This window comes from Sipha flava, unplaced genomic scaffold (assembly GCF_003268045.1).
Source record: "Sipha flava isolate LNK unplaced genomic scaffold, YSA_version1 43_pilon_pilon, whole genome shotgun sequence".
Lineage (NCBI taxonomy): Eukaryota > Metazoa > Arthropoda > Insecta > Hemiptera > Aphididae > Sipha > Sipha flava.
The window spans coordinates 2,162,089-2,184,516 of record NW_020273171.1 but is presented as its reverse complement, the minus strand read 5'-3'; the positions used below and the strand labels follow the sequence as shown (position 1 = coordinate 2,184,516).

General features: G+C 26.7%; 1 protein-coding gene across 4 annotated transcripts in view; it reads left to right on the top strand.

Annotated features, from left to right (window-relative positions):
• Positions 1–22,428, top strand: part of LOC112689353 (5-hydroxytryptamine receptor 2C) — a 122,346-nt gene that overhangs the window by 2,097 nt on the left and 97,821 nt on the right. For 2 of the 4 annotated variants that reach the window (XM_025563026.1, XM_025563023.1), the window contains exon 1: positions 6,972–7,660. The exons of 1 other annotated variant lie outside the window; for it this stretch is intronic. The gene's annotated coding sequence lies outside the window, so the exon portion shown is untranslated. Of the gene's footprint in view, positions 1–6,971; positions 7,661–22,428 lie in introns of those variants that run through there. One more of the 4 variants, XM_025563025.1, reaches the window with a different exon arrangement.

Genomic DNA, 22,428 nt, shown 5'->3' with positions numbered 1-22,428 from the left:
TACTACACTATATATTAATAATAAATATGAATATATTACATATAATATAAAAATACTACCCTAAATTTAAAAAAACCAAATATCAAGGGGGGATAAAGTCCACTTATTGCCACCATCATTATAACTGCCACTGTTAACATGGCAATACATTTTTTCAATGTTGGCTGTAATTGTGAAAAAAAAATGTAGTAAACATTTTGTATCTTGAATTAATATTTTATTGTTATAATTTTATTTTTATTTTATTATTTTTATTATTTATTATTTTATTTATAAAATATTTGTTAACGGATTCCTGAACAAATTTACTTATGACTAGGGCTCGAGACTTCTAGGAATTTTAATGTTTTTAAGTAATCATCAAAAACATAGCTAAGTAATATAGAAATTTGTTTAACAGCAGTACAAATTTATATTTAAAATTTATAGTTGCATATTTTGCATATTTGATCATTTTTTATTTATAAATGCATATTTGACTATTTTTTTAATCTTATAATTGCATATTTTACAATTATTTATATGAAGGAGTAAGTTTTTTAATTTTATAAAAAAAATTATGGATTTATTTCTTCATTTATCACTAACTGAATCCAATAAAATAATTTAAACTATAAAAGAACACATACATTCTGCAAAAATTGTAGGATATGCTCAAGCTAAAGCAATTAATGACAAAGACTCTAGCCCTACTTATGACCATTATACATTTTATTTGATCGCGACTGATAACCAAGTACTATACCCCCAATGCCATTAAAATACATAACGATGACTTAAAATAATAATATTGGTTGTTAGTATATATTTACACAGATATTTGATAATGTCATCATATTATAAAATATCGTGGTTAAAATATTTTTTTAATTTTAATACATTTTAACAGCACTTTTAATGCTATGTATATATTATATACATTGTTATACTCATGACATCCGGGTTTTCCGGACCGTTTGGTGTTAACTATTTATCATTCGATTTATTTTTATTTTTTGGAAAACGATCAGCCAGCTGTGCAGAAATTAAACCACTATTGATAGTGCACTAAATTCACCGTACTCATAATGGTCCAATATTGTGCAACGATATTGTATATTATTATCGTTTTTATGAAATAAACATTACGGTGTTGTTTTTGCTATATTTACTATCTAAATGGTGATTATTTAAAAAAATGAAAATGAATTATACGAATTCAATGTTGTAAAAATTATCCAAAAACTACCCATTTATTTTCGATTTTTCGAAGGCATTTATATACTACCTACTATGCAGTACATTCTATATATTATTTCTATATAATGCTAATCGGCACAATATAAAAATGTATGACTTCTATCAGAAGTTCTAATTCACACTTAAAATTGTAGTCTATACGTATAGTGTTTATTATAAGAGTTTTCAATCAAAGTGTTTACTGTATTAAAATTAACATTTCTAAGTTTAATAACTGTATAACATCTCACTATGTCCCTAAATTTAATTATTTGGTTTTATCTTTCGTTGTCGAAGGTCAATTGTAAATAATTAAAAATTGATTTATCTATTTAGATGTCGTTTGGTAATCATTTTTATGATTGTATTTTTGTGATAGACCTAAATAATATAACTTCCGTTTAACTATACATACTTTAAATTAAAATAGTTTAAACTTGTTATAAATTTACAAATTTATATTTAATGTTCAATGATTAAATAAAAACTCAAATAAATAATTATTCTAAATTTTTCTTTGAAATCAGCATTTTATATTAAATATGTTAATCCAATAAAACTAAAATGTCAGCATGATTGTTATATAATATACATTTATCTTGAAAATATTTTATAAAATTAAAAAAAATCTAGATCTAGATACTAGATACTAGATATAACATGTGCAAGCATATAAATCTGTAATTAAATAACTAGTTATTTCGACCAAAAAACATTTTTTAAATACTTTTATAAAATAGCTAAGTAACGTTTTATGTACATGAATAATATTCATTGAATATGCATCCTCTTTATTATCATAAGTGAAACGAGCAAAAGAATAATTTATATTGATTTTATATTCTTAATCATACTATGTTTTTCATAGTTGACAATTTTACTCAAGATCTAAAGAATATTATTATTTACTATAAATAACTGACCCGAAAGACGTCTTAATTATGAATAAAAATAAATAAAAATTAAAAAAAATATTTAAAAAGAAGTATTTATTATTCTAATGCTTTATGATGTACAACATCCTTAGTTTTTTTCTTGTGCATATATAAATAGTTTTGTTGGTATTCCGACACGGGAACAGGCGACATATAACTGGCCATGTTAAAAATATGGATTTTCAAGATTGACGCCACAAACACTTAGCGACTGACCCTTGAGATTTATTTATCGACATTGCAAATGTTAGTCGCATTGAAAATTGCAACCGTTTAAAGTCGAATGGCATGTCGTTCGGAATCAAAGGAATCCGTGGAATCAAAACGTGTTGGCCTTTGTATTTTCCTTTCGAAATTGTGGCTTCGATGACGTTGTTCATTAATTTCTTTAAGTCCGGGTGCCATTACAAAGACGTGGCTGGTTTATATTCCGCAACATAATGATTACCGATCCGATTTTTAATTGCGGATTATTAGGTGGTAATCCAGGTAATTCCAGCGAATTTAAAAAATCCGTTGAATAGTTGACAACATCATCCTTGTTAGTAACGGAATCAATCGATTTGCATGTCATTAATTCACCAGCTATTTTATTTTGAATCTGAAAATTCATTTCGTTGACATCAACGTTTTTTGCAGTCAATATAATTCTTTCGCTCAATCATACATGATCTTTGTAATTCTGAGCAATGTTTGGGAAAACCTTCTCGGTGAGTTCGGTCTTAATTTCAGAATAGTGACAAAATTGGTAGGAAATCCGATGTATCCAAGTGTTTAAATTAGTAAATCAAGTATTTTCTATGGTATCGATAGTATTACCCAGTAGCGGTTGTAATTTTATTTGTAAATTGTAATTATATTTAACTTTTGTTCGTTATCGCCTAATTATTTATTCTTTAATGAATAATTCATTATGTCCACATCAATTCTGTTACAAAGAAATTTATAAATGTACTATTTAGGTTATTTTAACGTGATTAATTATTATTACTACTAGTTACTCATGGAATATATAATTCATTAATTTCTATTTACTGAATATTTGATTTGATTACCTTATATTTAGGTGTACTCTGGGATTTGGCTCGCTTTATTCAATCAAGTTATTTGTTAAAACCAGTTTCAAAATTCCTATGAATAATAGACATTTTTTAAAAACCGCGAAAAATTGACAAATTCTGGTCAAAGTAAATTTTTTTCATAAGTTAATTATTAGAAAACTTATTGTTATCGATCAATATAATCTATATATGTATAAGTTTTTCAATTAATATTATTGTGCGTAGCGATTATAATTATGGTATGAACATGGAATTTTATTTTCCTCCGATTTGAGTTTTTCTAATATTTTGTTTTTAAGTTTTCGGAATAATGTATCTATTTTTATAATTATGTTGAAAAATATATTTACATAAAATTTAATCATAATACTGGAATTTAAAGATGTCATATAATGTTATAGTCGTATTAATTCTTATTCATCTTTATCTTCATTAATAATATCAGAAAAGTATCTTATTTTTATTTAGTTTTTGCTCTTGTTATTGTTATTGTCGTTTATTTTTTCGAAACTATGAAAAACTAACCACTGAACAGGTTCATGTTGTTATGACTTTGTTGATATTTTCAACGTGTATTCGTTGTTTTAAGGGTTTGTCTTAAGTATATTTCTTATTTTTCAATGTCCTATTGTCATTGTTCTTATGACCACGGTGTGAAGGAGTCCCGTTGTATTTGAAAGGTGGTACTGTCATGTAAACATATGTCGGTACGCGTTTTATTTCTGTAAGATCTTAAATTTATACGAAAGAAAAAATATTGAAACTTCAATTCATATAAGCTTTACCAAATGCAATTACTGTCGTGAAGAGCAGTAGGTATTAAATGTTGTTAACATCGGATTTACATTCATATAAATTTCATATCGCGAACGAGTATATGCGTTATAAGTATGTCTTGGTAGATGGATGAATAGAGTGAGGGATTTAGTTTTATGATCATAATTAAAAGTTTCAGAAAGGTCGGTGCAGGAAGAAAAAAAAATGTCATTCATATTATACTCACGAATAACTGGGTTGGACCGTGCGGTATATGTGCGGTGAAGTTATCGTGGTCATGGTGATTGACCGTCAAATCTCTCTTTTTTTCTCTTTCTTTCGTACACACACATACACACAGCGCCGGACAATGTTATTATTATTAAACAATCGTTTGGCATTCGGCTCGTCGTCAGTATATTTTTCCTGCCAATAGTCAACCGTTGTGCCACAAAGATTGATAGAATGCTTAATCAAAAGATATAGAGGGTCAGACTAGAGTTAGATAGATTTGAAAAAATATAATAATACGGAACGCGTCTTGAATGCATTCTCTTCAATCTTTTCTGAACGTATCCTTGTTAAAGACCCTTGTTATACAATGTATTTTCGTTTGGCGTCACAAGTTTTAAAAAGTCACAAATTAACTTATTTTCTTAATCTAATAAATTTTAACATTTATTATTTTATTTTTTTATTGCAATAAAGAAGATATTTTTATTTTCGCAAGATAATTATGCTTAAGTATGCATAGGTCTTTCGACAGGTAACCGAAGGTGGAATTGAAGTATTTATTTTATCAATAACGCGTTTAATTTAGTCCGTTGGATCTATAGAATTCAAGGTATTTATTATTAGAACACTAAAATGGGTTCCACCAAGAACTCATATAGATGACGATGATCAGTGGCATCAAACCCTATTGCTAGGTGTTAATAATAATAACGATAATATTGTATTATTATGTATATTGTGTTATTGTGTTATTATTTATATAATACCTATTTTATTAACAAAAAAAAATTATTTAAATGTTCAGTTTTTTGCAGGTAGGTGGGTATAATAATATCTAGTAACACCTGAAAAATACTTCTTTGGCGTCACTGACGATGATTATTCTCTATTAATTATAAAGTTATTATCTTTATTGTACACGATTGTTATTGGTAAAACCATTATATAGATTACTAGCTAAACCTAACCTAACGTAAGCTTGTCTGGTCCGGGAAATATTTTATTATTATAGGTTACAATATTATTGATTATTTCGGTGTAAGAAAAATGTTTATGATGAAAATAATCGTCTTATAATATTTTTTTTGACAACAATGTTTTTTTTTTTTTTTAATGAAGTTACATATACCTCATTTAGTTATTAATAGAGCTCGGATTTATATTCTCTTAAAGTCCTTAAAATATGATGTTTTAATGTCGTTTAATAAAGGCAATATATCTTATAATATGTTTTATGTCCTTAAAATTAATTTTTCAATATTCTGTAAAAGAAAAAAAATATTTTATAATTACTTCGCTTAAATTTATCATTTATTAAGTGTTATTATTGATTTGATATATAATAATATTTTGAAAAAAAATTAGTTTTAATGCCCATTTTAACGGTACGTGGACTACCCCTAATATTTAGTGATTCATTTTTATAACAACCTAAAAAGATATAAATATAACTCACATTGTTAATATTGTATTTTTGATTAATATTATTAAAATGTCAATGTACGTAATATGTACATGGACGTGCAGACAAATAATAAGTAATATAATGATAAATCATTTTCTTCGAAAAAATTTTACGAAACTAAAGATGTTTATTAAATATTCTCAAATATTCTCAAACGTAATGAATATTTTCTAATCACTAAGATATGTTTTTCTATACAAAGTAAATTTTTTGTTGTGAATTCTGTGTTTCACGAATCGTAAAGATATCTCATTCCCATTTAACTGCATGGACTAGAAACAAATATGTAAAATCATAAAAATCCGATCTCTAGTTATTTATATATATATTTTACAAAATATAATATTTATTGGGTGATTAAAAAATGAACAATTTTATTCATCTGTCAAGCTTAAAATCCAAAAATAATTTCACCTTATAAAATGCGATTTTCGAAGAATCCCATTTTAGTGCACCTCTAAGTACTCAGTGATAATAATTATTATTATACTCCCTCAAATGTTTTTTGTATATACGTTTATCAGTGAGTGCTATTCGAATACATAATTGCATCAGAAGTAAAAATATTTGACGCCCAGCGAAGTGTCAGCTAGTGTACACATACATGTATAAAAGTAGTATAGATGTGTAGTGAGGAATCGCTATTAGTCATTATTACTACGGTATAAACGTTCGTCAAAATTCATGGGCGCCTTTTCAATCGTGAACATTTGACGAATTGATTATTTTTACGAATCTTTTAAGATTATTAGAGTCGAATACGAATATTAGAGTCCTGGAGTCGTAATAAACGAAATAGCTCTGAAAATCAAAAAAAAAAAAAAAAAAATTGTTAAAACTCAAAGTAAACGATCGTGTAATTTTGACCGGTTCGACATGTTCAAAATTAAATCCCAAAATCTTCTCCGTTATCATTAAAATATTTACAACACTGACGATTTGTTGGAGTGATTAATTCTTGTTGCTCTGTACGTGGTATACGTATCGTCTATGATACGGAAAGACATTTCGATCCGAGTACCGTTCGACCACGCGATGGACGGGCTGACCGTAAAAGGTAGAGCGTGTTCCCAGAGGGCCGTCCGGAACGGACCGGGTTTCTCGCGTCTGTGGGCCTCTCGTACACGTGTCACGAAAAAAGTTTCCGGCGTTCCCCCGCGCAAGACGTGTTTGGTCCGGTTGAATCGCGTTGGAATATTGGAACGTAGCCCGCAAGCGCGCCGCCGGAAAGCCGAGCCGTTCTGCCCGTCAAGACGCGGGTGCGTCGCGCGCACAGGAGCGCGCGCGCCACGAGCGAGCGCATAGTGACACTCGAAACCGTATAGTCGTGTGTCGCGCACGCCGTGCCGCTATCAGTCGTCGCCGCCGTCGCGCGTGCAGGGCGTTTACGCAGGTGCGGCAGCCAGACGTGTTTTTTGGACACACGGTGCGCGCGCGTTCACGGCGTTGTTTTTCAGTGGTAAAACGCGCGCCTCGCCGACCGCAACCGACAGCAGTAGCAGCAACGGGCCCCAAACGGGTAACGGCAACGTGCAACGGGTAACGGCTACGGCCAGAGCACAACAGTAGTAGTCGCGTGTCCGAGAGCGCTCGTCCGCGTGCGTTCTGTGTTGTGCATCGTGTGCGCATACCGGTGTGCATTACGTCTACACAACGTCGGTTCGTCCGCGTTTTCCGGTATTTTTTTAATTTTCAATTTTCCCGTTCGCCCCGCGGTAGCGCAGTATCTTCGTCGGGACGCGCAGTACCGCTCTCGTGTTCCGTATTCACCGAATCCCCCCCCTCCCCCGCAGTCGTACGCGATCCAGGGGCTGCACCTCCGGGCCCCCGCGCAAGTTTTCCCGCGTGAACAGCGGAACACACGTTCGGGACCGCGCGCCAAGATATGACGGACCACGTCGTCCGGCCGCGACAACGGACCGCGACGTGATCGGCAGACGACCGCTTCATGTCGGACGTCCGACCGCACCGACGGAGCACGTGGATGATTTGTAAGTGACCGGATGTGCTCTATTATCGCGCGGGACGCGACGTTGTCCCATGCGTATTGTTTATATCTGTTATTATCAATATTTTTATTGTCGTCGCCGCACCGTTGTCCGAACTCGACGAACTTAGCAGTGCGGTGAAACTCTTGCGTATCGTCCATTCGGTTTTGATTTTTTATATTTTTTGCGTTTTTTTCCCCTACGTAAACGTGTTCCGGGACAACACTACTATTATTCGAAAAGTGGCGTGTTTTCGGGGGGAGGGGGTTCCATGAGAAAAAAAATTAAAGTTAAATAGTAATAAATTACTTGCTACGGAGGTGCACTAAGAGGGAACATACATTTATGTCATATGGTCGTAAATAACTCTTGATTTGTATTCATTATATTGATAGAATAATATAATTATTAATTCATACCCTATATACATTTTTTATAGTATTAAAAAATCGTTTATTTTTTTAGAAACATTTAAACCCCTCTTTCACTAGAAAATCTGAAAATATGCCACCGCATACACATGTATAGCACTGTGCAGGAACTCAAGTCAAATGTAACCAGTGTTTACGACGCACGTAATGGTATTAGATTTTAATGGCCACTGAACGTAGTTTTTCTCCACTCACTACTGTACAAATTCGGTGTTCGGAAAATTAATTGATTCGTAATTGTTTACCAAATAAATGTTAAACTCTAAAATATAATAACATTAATGGAGTTTTAGGTTTTGGGTTTGGTAGGGTGTTTTAGTGAATACTTAATGTCACGTATTTCATAGTTTTTTTTATAATTTTTTTTTTTATTTATTTATTTTTATAAAAAAAACTTGAGATGCATAAAATTATTCTTTAAACCATTAGTTTTTATTATTACTTATTATTATTACTTTCTATTCAAAAATAGTTTAAATTTGGTAATTTCATATATTTTTTTGTAATTTATAGAGTTTAATTGTATTAAACCTATTTAGTTTTTTTTTTCAATGCTTTCAACAGTTGTAATAGTTCCAACGCCACGTAAAAATGCTATAATCGAATTAATAGGTACGAGTATTACAGCAAACTTGTACACAACAGTTTACCATTGTACTCCATAAGACATTTGGATAGTAAGAGAACATCCAAGGGAGTAATTATAGAGCTTTTATAGTTTTTCTTATGTATAGTTAATAAATCTATACATTTTTTCCCAAAACGAGTTTTATTAAATATTCCAATGTTCAGTTTTCGGCGTATCTATTAAGTTTAATGTATTTACATCTCGGTTATAGTAATTTACTATGTATGGTTTTGTATTTATTTAATTTTTTCCTTTTACATTATAAAACGTGTTATTTGCACATCGCTATTATGATCTATACGAGTATTTACTCATAATATGGATGGGCCTCAGGAGCACATATGATGTTCATTGTGATATAAATCGATTTTACGCAGTCTATCGAAAATAAAAAATGAAACGCAACCAACCCTTAACTACTTCTTATTTCCTTTGGCCACGGTGGAAATCATTATCCATATCCGCACTTCCGCAGACCTTTGTATGGAATGTCATTATTTACGAAAATATGAATTGATCGTAAAAATAACATTCTCATAGTGTACAGTATAAAGCATTTGAATTGCAACAAAAAATGTACTAACACGGTAAACACAGTAAAAAACATAAATTACGTCACGTGGAGAACAACGAACGACCAAATAAAACAATAACAAAAAACGAGTAGCCAGACTAAAGTCATCTCCGCGATGCATTTTATTGTAAGTATGTATTATTGTTTAATATACCTGATATTTGTTGGTCATTGATGATTACTATTTTTATCCACCGTACAATTTATTGTAACAATTAATATTTAACAGATTTTTTTTTTTGCTTATTTTTGTTACGAAATGATCCGTATGATATTTCTTTTTAAGAATCATTAATTCAATACAGGATAATTTTTGTTTTTCAAATGGTTTTTGATGCATTGCTTATAGATTTAGCAGTAAACCTGCAATACAATTTATATTATGGGGTGAAGTAAGGTATTTTCGTGACATAGGCAATTTTGTGATATAATTTATTGAACGTATAATGTAATTCCTTATTACGCAATTGACTTGAAAATTAAATTGATTCTGGAAAACAGTCATTTTCTTGGGTACACTATTCATTCATTACAGATTATACTTTCAATTACTATTTAAAATTGTACTAAATGACTTATGATATACGAATGTATATTTTTATTTATGACGTGACCTTGAAATGTATAAATAAAGTCATATGTGCAAGAGCTTAAAAAAACAATTTACAATAAGCTGTAATAACGTGAGAGTAATTAATAATTGTTATAATATTACCTTTTATTTATGTTATGTTAAAGATATACTGGAATTTAATTGAAATAAAACAAAAAATATATAAAATTTATCTAATGTTTAGTAAATATTTTTGTGCGAAGCACAAGTCTAATGAATACTTTTTTCGTTCTTGATGAGCTATGTATATGAAATAAACTAAGAATAAATTATATTAACGCACAATTATCTATTTAATATGTTAGGAAGACGAATTTTGAATCACGTTAATTAAATTTAAGTAATTTTGGTTAATGTTTTCAAAGATACATTGCATTGGGTTGGTCGATTACACTGAAATACTATGAATAATAGTTTCGGTTTAGGTACACTCGTTTTTAACAAAATATATTTTTTTATATGATTCATGTCCCTTGAGTATTTTGTTATTTTGATATGTAAATCATTCAATTATAGCCATTAAAATATACATATTATGTAGATTTTTGATTTATTGATTTTTCATATTGGTATTATATTCTTATTCATTATTGTAAAAATCACAAAGGTCAATTATCTACGGGATTAAAGTACAGTACCTATCTAACCTTAGTAAACATTTTGATGTTTTTATTAATTATCTTAACTACATTAAGTTGTATAGAAAGCTTTCTAAAATGTAAACATAAAAAAAATGAATGAAGGTTACTGCGTTGACTGTAGAGCTGTACTCGTTTCTAACCCGTTTTCCATTTAATCGCATCATTTGTTTGTAACGATGTTGCAGTTCTTATTTTAGTTACTTCCTTATAAAATACTACAGTTGTATTATTAGATAGGAATATTTAGAATAAAGATAGAAAAATTATTTTAATTCTGTCAAATTTAATTAAAATATTTAATATATAAACAGTACGACTGATAAACTAGGTTATAATTGTTCATATTATTATTCACTGAGGTCGTTGTTTCAAATTGTACATCATTATATATAATCAGTATACTATGTAGTACATTTTATTACTGTGTACTTAATTATCGAACAAATTGCACATACACAATAATTTACTATTGTGTTACAAAAATATTGCGAGTATGTTTAAAAATATGTTTCGCATACGGTTTTACCTACATTGAGGCGTTTTAAGAATGTCGTAATATAATAAAACTATTTGTTTTCTGTGAATTTGAATAAGAAATAATAATTCAATCAACAACAGTGTAAGTTTTTTGAGACCCCATAGCAACAGTTCAAGTTTTTCAAGATACCATAATAACAGTATTCCTGCTAAGAACAATTATTTTATTTGTACCCCAGTAAAATTTGTTGTTACAAAATTCTACTAAATTAAGTCACACTATTCATAATAATTAATTAATTAATTAATAATTATACTTAAAATAATGTCGGTTTTAATAAATTATCATTGGGTTTTAAATAAAATTATACTAATTTATGTATACGTGCCATACTAGATGTCAATACATAATCTAGTGTTGAATGCTCAAATTTTTTTTAGTTGGATTAAAATATTTTAGTTTTAATGTAGCTAAAATAATTAATAACAATGTAATTTATATTCTAAAAGTTACTGTTATTTTTTCTATTTTATTTTTTGCTTTCTAGTATATATAAAGAATAATTTAATTTAATTTTTAATGAACGATATATATATATATATACAAAATAAATCATTGCATAATTGTATTTTTTTTTTTTTTTGTTTTACTGATATATATTATTCAAAAGTTATAAATTATAAGTGTGGTATATTATTAATATTTAATTCTGGTGTTATATTATGAAAAAACTGATATCGTCAATTAAATATGTATAATTTGTGTTTTATCAAAATTAAATTAATAAATAAGTATTGTTTAATAATCATTAACCTAATATAAAAATAACAGTAAATTCGTATTATTTTAATGGTAAAATTATTGTGGTATTGTATTTACATAACTTTTTGTTGAAAATAGATGGATTAGGGGGAATGCCAACTATTATGCAGAGACCGTGTCAAATAACAAAATGTCATTTTGGTTTGGAGTTTGATGGAAAAGAGGTAGTAAATCTTTTGTTTTGTTTTAGCAAACATAACATTTTGTCATAATTTTGTAAAAAACGTGTTGAAAACTATTATTTCACAGATAATAATGATAAATTAACTCATTTCGTTGAAATATTTTTTACATTTTTATTTTACAATATATTGAATCGAATACATTTTTTAATAACAATTTTATCAACTAAAAATTAAATTTATTATGAATTTAGTTATTTGATTAAATTTTAGCTAATATAACTAAAATAAAATAAACAAAACGATTATTTGTGTACACACAAGTATTTATTAGATTTTGAATAGTTTTATTAGATTATTATTACGATTTATTTTGAATACTATAATGTTATAATATTTTGAATTTAATAATGATTATAAAAAATTATGCACTGATATTATATTTTATATTGTACTATGTCATTAAAAATGGCTTTGTACAATAATTAAATTAAATTTGTAAACAGTTTTATTAGATCGTATATTTTTCTTATTTAATATTCATTAATAGTGAAATTTATTGTTAAAAAATCTGAATAATTTGGTAAAAATAAAATAAAAAAATAAAATACAAAAGTGTGAAATATGTATTCATTTACCTGACAAAAAGTATTTTTAGTATAATTTAAATATATCAACCAAATAAAATGTAGTTGAGATTACTGAAAAATATTGTGTTGGTATACATTTTATTTACTATTCTTAATTTTTTTAATAACTATTCGAGAGTTATTGATATTTTGAACGAAAATAATCTATGTTTTATCATGTCTTATATTAATAGAAAAGAAACAAGTTTTGAGAATTTTTAATTACCATACAAAGTGATTCTTTTTTCGGGAAAAAATATAATTATTAAGAAATTAATAGTGCTAACTGGTTACTTTGGTACCAATTAGAGTCCAGGTGTTCAGAAAAAAGTTACAAGAAAACAAAATGAACAAATCCCATAGGTAATGATGATGCTATAAAGTGAAACTTTTTTATAAAAATAAGAAATGTTAAAAGAAAAAAATTTATATTTAATAATATTAAGTATTAATAAAAAATAATTTAGAACATTTTTCTTGTATATTCTATACCTGTTTAATTTTTAAATTTAGCTTTTTTTCGTAGATATTTTTTTTGAGAATTTTTTTTGTACCAATATTTGAATTATTGTAGTCTTATAATTTTATTTTTAAATAAAATTTTCTTCCATTTAAAATTGAAAAACCTTTTAAATTATTCTGAACCTATTATCTTTGTATTTTCGATAAGAATTAACAATGGTTCATCATATTTTGAAATTTGGTGTTTCATATCATATTTATTTAATAAGCTTCTAATCCTTTATCTTATTGTTCCAGTTTATAACTAAAAACTAGATACACTCATAATAGGTCACAGATTATGAAATGTTATTTGATATGATTATATAGATTGTAAATGTATATACGAGTAATTCCCGAAATATGACATATTAAATATCTTGGCTTGATGGCATAGGCATGTGCATCCATGGTGTACCTGTGCACTCTTCAGTATATTATAAATGGGACTCTAAAAATTAAGTCTAAAAGTAAATGGCCCATATTTGAACTGTAATTTTAACTCAAATGAAATGTAATTTATTCTAAAATATTTAGTTAAAAACCAAAAGATGAATCAAAATAGAAAAATAAAAAAAAAAATGTATTAAATTGTCGTGCAAAAACTTATTATGATAATATAATCGCTAAAATTGACTACAAAAGTATAAATTATAAATAAGTGAAGCAATCTGAGAAGTATATGTATATGAGATTCGAGGTAAAAATATTTATTGACTCATATGCTACAATATCAAATAAACATTAAAGTTATGTTCATTTAATAATTTGAACATTTTAATCTATTAAATTTACCTAAATGTTTTCTTTAGATAAGACCCAAAATGATTGCAGGGATCCCTGAAACACAGGTCTGCGCACGCCTATGATTAATGGTTGTTAAAGGTTTATAAAAAATAATTAATATGAATTATATTGTAAATGTATATAAGTACGAGTATATTCCTGTATTTCTAGTTTTTTTTTAACAATGCTTTCCACATTAAATTATTGTAGTTTATTCAAATTAATTGAAAGTTAAATTTAGTTTTCTTTAAATGTTAGGAAATCACTATTTATAAAGAAATTTAAATAATAAGATATTTTAAAATAAATACATATATAACGGAAAGAATTTAAATTGTTTATCAATTTCTATCAATATCTAACAAAAATAAAATAAATATTTTATTTTTATTGTTTCTTTCATTATTTTATATAGAATTTGTTATTCTTAACGATTTCCGAGTGTGTAATAAATTAAACCATTGAAGTTTTAAAAATGTACTTCGTAGTAACCGAGTTTGAAATGTTTGTATACTTTCCAAACAGTTCCGACCTTTTCCATTCAACAATGAAAAGGACTGATGTGCAGACAGATGAACAAAAATAGCAGATTATTTTACAGTTATATAAACAATAGATAGGTACAATTTTATTGACTGATTTCAAAATCATTAGTTTATTTTTTATTCAATTAAAGACTGCATACCACATACATGTAATCTCATTTTTACTTCAGACTTTAATGTTTTATGTTTATACAACTTTGCTTGGTTTTCATTATTTATAATTTAAAAATAATTGAAACATTATATTTATAACATGTAAGGCAGTGGTTCTCAAACTGTGGTACGTGTACCCCTTGAGGATACTCGAGATTTTTTAAGGGGTACGAATCTGGCAACAATCCTTTAAATTTAAATTATTTATGTGGAAAAGGTTATTCAAGTTTAAAAGTAAATATAGAAACAAATTAAATATTGAAGATGATTTAAGATTGTACTTAACTAAATTAGAACCCAATATTGATCAATTGTGCTAACAAAAACAAGCTAGCCCTTCTCACTCATTTTTTTTGAAAGTAAGCTATTTTTGTTTTTGACATTTTTTGTGTATTATTTTTTAATGAAGTAAAAATGTTATTTTATATGTTTTTAATTTTTTTTATATTTATTTTAGTTTTTCTAATTAAAAAGGGGTACCCAAAAAAGTTTATTGATAAAAAGGGGTACAGTGTTTATAAAAGTTTGAGGATCCCTGATGTAAAGTATTATATTTAATAATATTTTAATTTAATACCTAATTTTATCAATTTGTGTAGAAAATAATAATTAATAAATTATGAATGATCAATCACTAGGTATATGTTTATTTATTACTTTGTAACTTTTATTACATAAAATTAATAAATCAACTGGATGTTATTTACTTGAGTATATTGAGTATACTCTTTTTTATTTTTTGTTATGAAATTACCAAATATATTTTTATATTATTTTTTCATTTTAGATATTATTGTGAACAATTGGGGACTATTAGTATCGAGACTGGAATTTAAATGTAAAGTTTCCTTTACAATTCAAGCTTTTTCGCGGACTATTTTACCGAAACACATAGTATAGAATCCAGAAAATATTTTATTTATACTTATTTAATTAACTACCAACATTATTAAATAAGAAAGATGAAAAACTTAGTTTTTAATTATTTATGGGTTAAATTTTTAACTGAAATATTATTCGGCATCTTAAGATAAACATACTATGATCTAAATTAATTTTTAGTTGTTGAATTGTAACTAATAATTAATCAAGTTTTTATCTTTTTGTTTTCAAGTATAATTGTTTTTTTTCTTCTATAAATGTATCTTAGACAATTCATATTCGCTGATACTAAATATTTTTGAAAATGTTAATAATTACATTTTAGACCAATTTAAAATGTAATAATAACTCAATTTTTTTTATTTTCCTTCAGATTTAAACGAACGAAAATTAATTGTATTTATACTATAACTATCTCTTTCACCTGATTCCACTGAATCATCGCAAGTATTAATACTTCCTAAAAATTGGAATATAAAGTGATTTAACTATGAATATGCATATTCAATTCATTATAGTAATATTCCTGAAAAAATGCTTGGTCCTACTAAAAAATTATTTTAATTGTATTTATTTTTTAAATTTAAGAGTATTTGTTGACATTATGCCCATAATGCGAGATATTATATTGAATAAGTATTTAAAAAATATTTTTACATACAAGTATAGTTGTACAGTACAACATAATTTCACTCTTGTGAATAGGAATTAAATTAATTTTTACAAATTTTTCTATAATAATAATTGTTTATTTGTAATACTCATATGTAAATCTTATTCATTTTAAAGAAAAATTATCGATGCGAATTTAATGAAGTATTTCTAATCGTAAAAATGTCAGTTAATTATTTGAATTTTTCATAGGTGCTACATTTTAAATTATTTATAAGATTTACTGAAGTAAGCAAAATATATCAAGCTGCTTCTAATGGTAAATAAATAATATATTTATGTATACAAGCATATATCTAAGTGCGTGAACTGTGTTTAACCTGTAAACGCCGAACATGATACCAAAACTACTTTACCTGTCATGGCAACCATCTAAGAAAAAGTGATTGTCACCCTATTTATATGATAAACACGTCAGGTAGTAATCAAATCGAAAACTCCTATTATGTTAGAGCAATATCAAAATGACAGAATAAAATATGATAGAATGGGCAAAGAGATTTCATAGACAACGTGTCAATATGAAGGCTTAAAGTAAGTTTTCAAAAAAAAATATTGTGTATCAGATCAACGCAATGTTTATAGTCGGGGAAGGACAGAGTATAATAAATCAAAATAATCTATCAGGATGGACAGCTCAATATATTTAATATACTTTTCCATAAATTCTATGAGCTATTTGACAAACAATGACCAAAAAATATCATTCAAAGATCGAATGTAAAGTATAAAAAAATTCTACATGTTTTATTTCACGAATTTCTTGATTGGTATAACATCTTAACATATTTTTTCCTCTTACTTTAGAAACAGAGTTAAAGTGAAAAATAAAACATATAGTAAATTAAAAGAATATTTAAGTTTCATTGGTATTTACTGAAAACTTTTGAGTTCAATATAATAGCTATGGTATTAGTAGTTGAGACATAAAAATGAACAAATTATTTTTTGTAAATTTATCTTTTTGAACAAATTATAATAAAACTATAACAATAACAGAAATAATAATTATAATAAAAATATTAATAAGAATTATAATAATAAAAAAAATAATAACTAAAAATAAGAAACATTATATAGAGTAGTTTCTTTTATCTTTTATTTTTTCTAAATAATTTGTTTTTTTTTTTATAAAGTACTTGAGTTGTGGGTATGTGATCTAATAATTGTCAGAATTCAAAATATCACAATTAACTTCATTTTTCATTCCCACGTGATTTTTTTAAATCTACTTTTTGTATTTCAAGTTTCCAGATTTGAATTTAGATAGAAATTATATAAATATATATATATATACTAAACATTAATAAACTGGATATTTAAAGATTACAAAGCGTATTAAAAATGTGATATCTTCAATTTATTTACGTTGTTTTGTTGATTTATAAAACAGTTGTGTTGCCTACATATTTCATATCACCTAGAAAAACATTTCACAATATTCTGTCTCTGATGTTTTTATTATTACCTCGAATGATTAACATTAAATTGATAGCATTTTGATTTTTGTTAAATAGAAATTTTATAATATTATATTACCTATGTATAAAATAATCAAGTTTATGGAAACATATACTTTATGACAAACTTGAATGTTTCAATAAATTATGTGTTATAGGATTTTCGAGTTACCAGTAATAATAGATATTAGTTTTGACTTTGGAGTTGGGTGTTAAATCTTCCTAATTGTTAAATTCGTTACTGTAGTCTTATTGATTATTATTTCTATTATAGTTATCAAATTGCTCCAGTTATCTTAATATTTATCATTTGATTCTTGGCTTTTATTTTTATTCTTTCTCAAGATGTTTCACTAATTTATATAGTAAAAATAATACAATACCTAATTAATATATTTTAGTTTAAAATGTATTAAATACAAGACATATTTTTATATAAAACTATAATCATTAATTACAAGTAATACAAATTCTGTTATTTTTATAAGAAATGATTAGGTAGGTAGTTATTATTGATATATTACAATGAATTTAAAACAATTTTGCTTATTTTTATATCCAGAAAAAAAACTGTTGATTGATAAATATACTTAGTTTTTGTAAAAGTCTACACAAAGAAAATATGATTAAAATAAATTTTATTTTTCGCACAGGAAGTCATAATTTTAGATTAAAATCTAATGAAAAATAAGTTAATAAGTTAATGAAACAAATAATTTTCAAATTATTTATACTGAACGACTTCTTCTCCTTCACCTTTCTCCCAACTATTTGGGGTCGGCCATCCTTGTCCTAAACCTCTACTCGTCTCGATTTTCTACATCCCCTACGCACACACCAATAGCCCTCATATCATTCTCAATCATATCCAACCATATTTTATTTGGTCTTCCTCTTTTAGCTTTAACATTCATCTTCATAATAACTTTTACTGCATTTGTTTCCTCTCATCTCATCACATGCCCAAACCATCTCAGTCTATTTTTTCTCATTTTGTCCGCTATAGACACTACGCAAATATATGCTCTCACATATTTGTTCCTTATTCTATCTTCTCTTATCACTCTACTTATCCATCTAAGAATTCTCATTTCCGTAGCACTCATACACTGTTCTATTCTCTTGTTAACCATTTATAACATTATGTAAACCATTTATCATAGTTGGTCTCACTACACTCCTGTAAAATTTACTTCTCAGCCTCATTGGAATTCTCTTATCGCATAAAACTCCAACGCTTTTTTCCATTTCATCCAACCACACATAATTCTATGTTTTACATCCATACCAAAACCTCCATCCTTTTGTTCAAATAATCCTAAATATTTAAATTTCTCGACTCACCTATCACATCACCACTTATTGTCATTGGTCTCTTCATACCCTCAACTTCCTGGTATCTTCCTTCATAGTCGTATTCTATGTACTCTATTTTATTTCTACTATTTCTTAATCTCTTTCCTTCAAAAGCTAACCTCCACTCATCCAACTTATTGTTCATTTTTGCCCAATTTTATCCTGCCAAAACTACATCATCAACAAACATCATTCACTACAGTACCTTGCCCTGAATGTCTTTTGTAGTTTCATCCATTACCACAGAGAACAAATAAGGGCTTATAGCTGACCCCTGATGCACATCAACTCTTACATTTAGATCTTCTCTTATTCCACAAAAACTCTTTACACAAGTTCTCGAGTTTTCATACATTTCCTGAATCAAATTTATATTTATTTTTGGGAACTCCTTTCTCATTAATACCCACTTTAAAACTTCTCTTGGCACTCTGTCATACGCCTTTTCTAAATCTATAAACACTATGTATAATGTTTTCTTATTTTCCCTAAACTTCTCTACTAGTTGTCTAACCCAAAATAATGGCTTCATCGTCGATTTTCCTGGCATAAAACCAAATTGATTTTCTGATATTGATGTTTCATTTCTTATTCTTTTATCTAAAATAATTTTCCAAATCTTCATACTATAACTCATCAGTTTTATTTCTTTATAGTTCTCACATTTCTGTATGTCTTCTTTGCCTTTAAATATTGGTACATTAAAACTTTTTTTCTAATCTTCTAGCACTTTTTCCTTTTATTAACACTTTATTAAACAGATCTTTTAACCATCTAATGTATACATCCCCTAAATTTTTCCACACCTCTACAGGTAATTCATCTGGTCCAATCGTTTTTTATTTTTCATTGCCTTCACCTCAACCTTTTTTCCTCCTCACTAACTAAACCAATCAATCTTTCATACCATGAAATACTCTCTAAAGGTTCTTTTGGATACTCCTCGTTCATTAATTTCTCAAAATATTCTTTCCATTATTTGTTCACATCTCCATCATTTGTTAACAACTTCTTATCATTATTAATAATAGCTATAAACTGCTTAACGTAAATATGTAAATTATATTTGACAATGTTTAAAATATGCGTTTTATATATACATCGTTAAAAATCAAGATGTGTAAATAGAACAATGGGTTTATCCTTGAAAGATTATAAATATGGGTTTTCAGAAACAAATTTCATAAATGTATTAAGTAGTAAATTGATGTTAAAATATAACGGTTAATATTGTACATCACCTACTTTAATAAATATAATATGTGATTTTATCAAAGTAAAACGTATGATCGCCTGTAATCGACTAGAAGTATATATGTCCAGTGTAATTTTGCATTAATGTATGCATACAGCTTCCATTTGATATAATGTTATTAAATTCAAAGTGCTGCCTACTTTAAAAAAAAAAATCTTATATTATGTGTATATTTGTTTTTAATTTTGTTGGATTATAAATTTGTGGTATACATTTTAATTAGATGTAAGTTTAAGTCGGAACGACATATTCATACGAAATTGAATTTCAATATTAAAATGTGGAAGGAATTTACACAACAAAAAACTCTTGACAAATAATATTTCTCGAAATAAATTACATGAAACATGACTTCTTTCTTAAGCATATAATAGTATAAAGCCAAATTTTACAGTTGCAAGTGTCATCAAATTATGATTACCATTAAACCTCTAAAAATAAATAATAACCACAAAAACACTTGACAATGGTATATAAAGAGTTTAAATTCAATTTGTTCAAAAATGTTATGAAATGCGTTTCTGTTAAAAATACGTACATGCAAAACGCTTTATGATACATACAATTATAAATCATTTGGACTTTTTTTTATTTAATTGTATAAAATAATATATTTCAATTGTTTGATAGTATATTATGTATTAAAAGAAAATTATTTATTGTTAAATTTAAATCGCAAATATTTTTGTTAATTTTTAGAAACACCATTATAGAGATACAAATAATGTTAATTATTGGTAATATCCTAATAAATGTACATGTGAATAATTTACTCATGTTGCCTATTTTTCTTATATCTTGTATGTAATTCATATTATGCTACTTATGAATTTAACATACGTAAAACTATCATTATTTTTTTTACAGTTTTTACTTTAAATAATAGTTTTAATTTTCTAATTGGCATTACATGTAACAACGTATAAATTATATAAAATAATTATACAGATAAATAATGTATATTAATTTAAGTATATATAATATATCTAGGCAAAAAATACATATACATATATATATATATATATATGAATGCATATGACCGAAAAATTCGGAAACAAAATTATGTTAACAGTTTCAAACAAATATCATTTTTACTGTTGAACAATTCTAATTTATATTAATAAATATTATTTTATTTAAATTGTGTAGTTAAATCAAACGGGTATCACTAAGTTCCGAAAGTTAACATTACGTCTTATATGTCGGTATATTATGTTCACTACATGCACTGTGTATTATGTGAGAATACATTTTATTTGTAAAATATAATAAATAAAATGCTAATCGAAGTAAATTGAATTTAAATGTTTTTTTTATTTTTATCCCACTGAAATTATGAGATTGAAAACGATATTTTAATAAACATTGTTGCTTGAACGAATACCAAATTATTTATTTTTTATTCATTGTATGAAATCTTTGTAATTAAAATAAAATTATCAAATGTGGGCTGATCGATTTTTATCTGAGATAATTTTTGTATGCTTTTAAATTGTATATAATCTTTGCAGTATACACTTATACCTCACATACAGATTCCAAGTCCATCCAACTATAAAATTACAATGCAATATTCAACAGAGACTATGTTGCTATATAGAGTGAAATAGCACATGCAGTCCATATTCTAAAGTAATTTGTTATTTCTGCATAAGAGGAATACTAGAAATGTATTTATGAAAACGGTGTATTTTTAAAAATATACAAGAGGAATGATAAGAAAACAGCGGCTGAATTGTTAGTGAATATTATTTGAAAAGTTTTGAACAGATATAAAAATAACATTTATAGGTACTTTGAACGGAGATCGATCGTCGTGGTTTTTAAAAATTATTCATACATTTTTCTTGCGTAATTTCGAAAAGCTTTGTTCGCATATTTTTTTATATTTATTCATTGCTTGAATTATATTGTTTATATACCTATTATTATCAGTTTATTAGCTAAATATACGATTTAATAAATCAAAAGACTTTTAGGTAATAATTTTCAAAAACTAAATGACAGTCGAGGTGATACTATTATGGATTTTTATTGCTATTTTGTAAATTATTAATCGAATACTTGAATACCAACTAAATAACTATCTTAAATTTTAGTTGGATGTATAGAAAATAGGGTCATTAAAAAATATAAGAACAAAAACTGCTAATTTTTTCAATTTGTTTAGTTTAAACTTTAAATTACTATGATTATTACCAAACTATTAGTCCTTATCTATGG